This window comes from Rutidosis leptorrhynchoides, chromosome 2 (assembly GCF_046630445.1).
Source record: "Rutidosis leptorrhynchoides isolate AG116_Rl617_1_P2 chromosome 2, CSIRO_AGI_Rlap_v1, whole genome shotgun sequence".
NCBI lineage: Eukaryota > Viridiplantae > Streptophyta > Magnoliopsida > Asterales > Asteraceae > Rutidosis > Rutidosis leptorrhynchoides.
In genome coordinates, this window is record NC_092334.1 from 176,201,705 (window position 1) to 176,209,634 (window position 7,930).

Here is a 7,930-nt window from a genome sequence, read left to right on the forward strand (position 1 = left end):
AAAATTAAGTACTTAATTGTTTTATAAGTTAATGATTATAAAAAAAAAAAAGCAAACTCCGCGACTCGCGGAGTTTGAAGGGTATTTCACCGCGAGTCGCGGAGGACCGAAAATCAGAAAAAAAAATAAAAAGAGCTGAACGATCAGTTTCAGTCCACACAACCCAAAACTCAAAAACACAGCGAAATACTGCGCGAAAATACACCAAAAACACCCCAAAAATCACAATTTTTAACCGTTAATCACCAAATTTTTTACTAAAATCATGTTGAGAAGGATGCTATCTAGGAATTACTCAAGAAAAACGGTAAATTTCTACACCTAAACACCATTTAATCCGAAATTAGTGTTCTTGAGCAATTTTTTCCCCAATTTGATTTTGATGCTTTTTAGTGTAATTAGGCTTAAATTGTTTATGTATTATGCTTGTATAACCTAGATTGATGCTGTTTAACATGATTAGAAGCCTTAAACTTCAAATTTTGAATAATCTAGGGTTTATGTTCTTGAGCAAATTTGGGGCTTTTTGATATAAACAGGTTATGGCCGATTTTTGTCATGAATTGTTGCTAAATTAAGTAGTGTAACATGTTTAGGTAGTTAAATGATCCAAACTTTGAGCCTAAACATGATTTTGAGAATTAAAGTGGACTTTTTCAAGTCTAAAATTTATGAACTTGATTTTTGAAAGATAATGCCATTTGAAACTTATTTAATTGCTAGTAATGATTATTTTGACATGTTATTTGAGTTGAATGCTTATGAACTTGGCGAACATTTTCGTATATGCTTATTTGAAAAAGTGTAGATTTGATAAAAATGTGAAAATAAGCTTAAGTTTAATATAAATTGATAATGTCATTGTAATTATTTTGATTGATGATTTTGCTGACACTAATGCATATTTGGATGCACAAAAATTTTGTTTGATGTGTTTTGCAGACTGAAAGGGGTGAATCTTCATCCCAAGCCCGCAATGCTCCTGCTGAGAATGCGGAACAACAGGAGGTGGATAACTACTACAAGCAGGATATACCTCATCCAATCATGACCTTTTCTGATATGCACTTGGAAGAGTTGCACCCGAACCTGAGATTTGACAGACTTTGGATAGATTATCCAAAATATCAAAGGGGTTTGCATACTCTTCATTCTAAGGTTGTTGAGGTACCGAGGGTCATAGAATGGGGACCCTTAGAAGCTGTAGAATTGGCCGGGCCAATTAGGGAATTACTTGTACAGAGGTATGGTAATTCTACTTTTAATGACTGGGTACGTTTATTCACCATGCGTAGACCTGTATATAAAGTATGGTGTGAAGAATTATTATGTAGTATAGAGTTGAATGATCGGGTAGCTAGTTTAACCGACCGTTCTTTTATTAGATTTTTGTTAGGCGGTTCGATGCGCCACATGTCTTTACTAGACATGGCTCAGGCTTTACGTATATATACGCCTGAGGAGTTAGCATCTGCCGATTGTAGAGGGTTGATACTAAACGGTAGAAAGATAGATGAAAATTTTGATACACACGGTGTGTGGAGTCAAATGACAAGCCATCACCGTTTCAAAGGGGGAAATTACTCTTATTTGGATATAGATAGAGCCGAATTAAGAGTGATTCATAGGTTTTTAGCTAATTCGATTACACAAAGGGGTAAAAACAAGGAAAAGGTAAATGAACAGGATTTGTTTTACCATATGTGTATTCGAGACCCACAAAGCGCTGTAAGTATACCGTATTGTGTGGGTTATTATTTATCAGCTATGGTTCGGGGGATGCGACCGCATAGCATAATAGGAGGTGGTATTTTTATTACTTTGATTGGTGAATATCTCGGTGTGGATATAAGTCGGGGGGATTATTAGTAGAAGAACCAGAACCCCGCGATACTATAGGTTTAAATGTATACCATGGTGCGAAAGTTTTGAAAAGGCGAAATAACGCCGCAGTACCATACCATGGTAGACATCCACAGGTTGAGAGAAACCAACAGCAAGGTAATGTAGGAGGGGGGAATGAGATGCAAGAAATGCAAAGGTTTATAGCTTCTCAGGAATACGAAAATGCTTGACAGAGAGCATTTGAAGATTGGCAAGTTCATCAGAACCAAATCATAGCTCATTGCCAACATATAGGTAGAAACTATATTCCTACACCGAAACTCATCTTCCCTCCCTGGTCTATACAGATGCAGCCACCGTATCCTACGTATGACCCTGCCGAAGCATTCTATAGCACCTATGGTTATGCCTGGAACCCCTATTGGTACCAGTATCATCCCTAGTATACTTAGTTTTATTTATTTTGTAATTTGTAATGATTGATACGTTTAATACTTTTGTTAATATTGTAATCATTTTTATAATTGTCTAACTTTTATTCTTAGATTTTAATAATTTTTGAATGTGGGGTAATATACCAAACTTCAAAAATATGTATATATGTTCGCAGTTTATCTTATGTACACAACAGGGTAAAACAACACATTTTCAAAGACTGACATTAAGTTCAGCAAAAGCAACTAATTTTGACGACAAGATGCAAAATATATGTGAAATAACAACAAGACGGAATGAACAAATGATGTGCACCATTTATCATTCAGCAAACAAACGCCAATATATTTGGAAACTTTGGTAAAAATTTAATCATTTTCACACAAATCACCCTCAATAATTTAAATTGTTACTGATTTCTTGCAAATGAGGGCATTGCAAGATCTTAAGTGTGGGAAGGGGTTAAATTCTTTCGGATTTTAAAATTTTTATCTTAAACACTTGGTTACCATTAAAAATACTAGTAAAGCAGTAGTTGTATTAGAATCTAGTGCTCTCTGATAATAAAGAACAGCCCTAGTCTTATATACTGACTACCCAATTCTAGTAAAATTTTTAAAATTTTTCAATTAAATGAACTCAAATTCATGTTTATACATATTTATGAACGATAAAACTAGGTGTTAACACCGAAATTATTGTTACCTCGGAAAGGACATAAATTGAGAAACAAACTAAAATGTTAAAATTCATTTAAAATGGAATAGAGGACGATAAAAAGGAAAATAAAAGCCAAGTGTGGGAAAATTTACCAAGTTATCTTAAACATATGTCACATATATCTGTAACAAATAACTGAAAATACTTTTGCTTTGGACTAAACTAAACTGTTTTACCCGATGAAAGAAAAGAAGAGATGGATCTACACGATGAATCAATTCCATCATTAAAAGGAAGTAAAGTCTTCCGAAAAAGACACGCGCTTCTTGATTTAGGTCATGAAGTTGCCGTCCAGACCAGCTGTAGGTTGACGAAAAATCTAGAAAAGTCATCATTAAAATCAGCAGGAAATCCACGGACCTCAGCATTAAACAGGGTCGTCAAGTGGTCAGATTTATCCTAACCATGAGAATGATTTATCTTGTAAAATGGGGGGGCACCATGCAAATTAGCTGGATAAGACTAATGAATCAGATCCCCAGAAAGGATAATCTCCTTAAAGATTAAAAATTAGCTTTTAAGACTGATATTACTCAATCCTAGAGATTGACCTTAAAGATTGAGAATTACAAACTCATGGAATTCGATGATATCTAAACTCGAGCTTGAACGAGAAAATATTTTGATCAAAATTACAAACCGATTTGTTTTCTGAAAACCCTATTTTCAATGCGTTCATTACCATTGAACGTAAAATCCTAGGAATTCACCTGGAATTCATTAGGTCACCTGAACTAAAACGGGTGTCAACCGTAAGAACGGTGGTTGCATAGTGGTCAAAGACAGGACCTTGTGCCATACCGAAAAATTCCTAGGGTGAGCTTTACTATTGCTCCTACAAAGGATAGTAATTGCGTCCGACACGTTATAGACCATAATTAAAAGCATGTCAAGGGACATTGCCTTAACAGTTGCTTGTTCAACGCTTTCCTTTACAACCGGACGGTAGTTTACCGAAAGGTAATATACGGGACAAGTGAACTGGACGTGTTGCTTTCCAAATACAAGGTTAGCAAGTGGGTGACACAAAACCATAAGTTTTGAGCTAAAATTTTCAAAACTGAAACCCACCAAACCCACAAAAATATTTTGCAAACACCGGTAAAGGGTTATCTCGGAAAACTTATCTAGGGTAAAAACTAGATTTAATTTTCAAAAGATCAAATGTTTTCATAAAGATCCAATTTCCTTAATGGATCTAAATTTTTATAGTCATGTGGGACTGTAAACCATATCGTTACTACCATTGTTTATACCGCCGTATAGAAAATCACTGATGTACAAAGTGTGAAGAATAAAGAAGTGATTCTAGTATTTCAAGACGATATTGCTTGAGGACAAGCAACGCTCAAGTGTGGGAATATTTGATAATGCTAAAAACGAACATATAATTCATAGCATTATTCCTCAAGAAAGACAAGCTTTTAATTGCAATTGTTCTATTTACAAGTGATATTCGTTTAAATAATAAAAGGTGAAGAAAAAAGACAGATTCGACGAATTAAAGACGCAAACGACCAAAAAGCTCAAAAGTACAAAAGACAATCAAAAAGGTTCCAATTATTGATAAGAAACGTCTCGAAATTACAAGAGTACAAGATTCAAAACGCAAAGTACAAGATATTAAATTGTACGCAAGGACGTTCGAAAATCCGGAACCGGGACCAGAGTCAACTCTCAACGCTCGACGCAACGGACTAAAAATTACAAGTCAACTATGCACATAAATATAATATAATATTTAAATAATTCTTATAATTATTTAAATATTATAATAAATAATAAAAACCGTCGGCAAGAAAGACTCCAAACTGATATGAGCTGTAATTTCAAACTCCGCGACTCGCGGAGTTTGAAGGAAAAAATGCCGCGAGTCGCGGAGCCCCAAAAGTCAAAAATCCCTATAAAAGCAACCGAATTCTGATCGCAAATCATCATCTTTTTCTTCTTCTCCTCATACGTAAAATATATATATATATATATATTTATAATTTATATTTTAATTTTAATTATAATTCTAATAATAAGGGTATGTTAGCGAATGTTGTAAGGGTGTAAGTCGAAATTCTGTCCGTGTAACGCTACGCTATTTTTAATCATTGTAAGTTATGTTCAACCTTTTTACATTAATGTCTCGTAGCTAAGTTATTATTATGCTTATTTAAAACGAAGTAATCATGATGTTGGGCTAATTACTAAAATTGGGTAATTGGGCTTTGTACCATAATTGGGGTTTGGACAAAAGAACGACACTTGTGGAAATTAGACTATGAGCTATTAATGGGCTTTATATTTGTTTAACTAAATGATAGTTTGTTAATGTTAATATAAAGATTTACAATTGGGCGTCCCTATAAATTACCATATACACTCGATCGGACACGATGGGCGGGGTATTTATATGTACGAATAATCGTTCATTTAACCGGACACGGGAATGGATTAATAGCCACTAGAATAATTAAAACAGGGGTGAAATTATGTAAAAGGACACTTGGCATAATTGATTACAAAATATTAAAACCTTGGGTTACACTCAGTCGACATCCTGGTGTAATTATTAAACAAAGTATTAAAATCTTGTTACAGTTTAAGTCCCCAATTAGTTGGAATATTTAACTTCGGGTATAAGGATAATTTGACGAGGACACTCGCACTTTATATTTATGACTGATGGACTGTTATGGACAAAAACCAGACAGACATATTAAATAATCCAGGACAAAGGACAATTAACCCATGGGCATAAAACTAAAATCAACACGTCAAACATCATGATTACGGAAGTTTAAATAAGCATAATTCTTTTATTTCATATTTAATTTCCTTTATTTTATATTTAATTGCACTTCTAATTATCGCATTTTTATTTATTGTTATTGTATTTAATTGCACTTTTAATTATCGTCCTTTTTAATTATCGCAAGTTTATTTTATCGCACTTTTATTATTTGCAATTTCATTATTGTTATTTACTTTACGCTTAAAATTAAGTCTTGTATTTATTTATTATTTTACATTTGGTTTTAATTGCGACTAAAGTTTTAAAATTGACAAACCGGTCATTAAACGGTAAAAACCCCCCTTTATAATAATAATATTACTTATATATATGTTTGTATTTTTATAAAAGTAAACTAATATAGCGTTGAGCTTTGTTTAAAAAAGATTTCCTGTGGAACGAACCGGACTTACTAAAAACTACACTATTGTACGATTAGGTACACTGCCTATAAGTGTTGTAGCAAGGTTTAAGTATATCCATTCTATAAATAAATAAATATCTTGTGTAAAATTGTATCGTATTTAATAGTATTTCCTGCAAAAATTTAATAGTATTTTATACCCCTTAGCTTCCACATCAGAGTCACATGCTATACTTCATGGATGTTGTCGTTTAAATAAAGACAACACATAAGAATCCATTCAAGTATCAAAACATTCTACTGTTACGGCATACTTATTACCATCATATCCACAAAAAATAAATCTGTGATATTTTAAGTTTAGGTTTAAATATGTAGTACCTGACTCTATTCGTTGTACACTTATAATTTCAGGAAAATGGAACCACCAAAGAGGATAAATATGATAGACAAGTGGAGAAAGGAAGGTTACTTGAGTTATTATTTTTGTCATCTATCGTGAATGCTGGGGAAATAAAGATGTTGATCAGTTATCATGAAAACTCAAGATTTATTTGATGAGTTGTTTCAAGCTCGTGAAACATTTTTTTCTGTTTTAAGATCAGGAACGTATCAAGAACTGCTTTTAAGTACGTACTACACACCATGCATCTCGCACTACACACCATGAATTTTGGTTTATGCGTGATGCGTGTTGCCTAGTGTTTAAAAGTAAATAATTCGAAAAAGGGTGATGATGGAGGTGGTGAACGGTGTGGTAATGGCGATGAACGGGAAAGTGGTAGTATGGATGATGGTGGTGATTGGTTTGGTAATGGCAATGAACGGGGAAGTGGTGGTGATTGTTGTGGTGGTGATGATGATGCTGTTGGTGGTGGTGATGTTGGTATAGAGCCTAAATCTGTATTGATGTTGTTGGTGGATGTGAGGGTGATGGTGAATGGTATGGTAATGGCAAAGAATGTTTGTGGTGATTGGTGAGGTGTTGGTGATGATGTTGTTGGTGATGGTGATTGATGATACGCATAATGATCCGTATTGAAAGGACACATTATTGATCAACGTTCTGCCTAGAACATAACCGACATGATCGGTCCCGGGCAAAAAACCTCTTCCCAGCCCCACTTCAGTAATCCGACCAAGGGTTATTTACGTACACATCCAGGAAGAAGCGTCCGGGACAAAGGATGGCCGTGACGCTACCCATCCTACCCGGACAAGTGTGCAGGCTACCGGCAGCTATTAGCTGGGTACAAAGCATTGAGAGTTTATGAACCATGTTATCACATAAAGGCCTACTGAACCAAGTACGTCGGGTATCCGGCAATCTCTACAAAATCATTACGACCGGTTGCAATCATTACTGGTCAACAGAATACCGTGAAGAAGCACTTAAAATAAACATTAGGTAAAATACTTTGCCCAAACAAGAGCAAGACATTCATCCGTCACACCATAGACGGATTCGTCACATTCTCTAGAAGTAGCCATATCTCTCCAAGAGAAGTGCCAAGTTTCGGAACAGACAATTGGACCCGGAACAGACACTAGGTCTCGGAACAAACACCTCGTCCCGGAACAAACGCATGATCTCGGAATAGACACTTGGTCCTGGAACAAACACCTCGTCTCGGAACAAACGTATGATCCCGAAACAAACACTTAAATGGGCTGCACGCCACGTCAGCCCACGATTCTAAGAAAGTTCGTTATGATCTGTTTGTTATTCCAATGAATAGGACAGGTGCCATGTTAGCCCTCGGACCTCGTGAAGTTCGTTATAA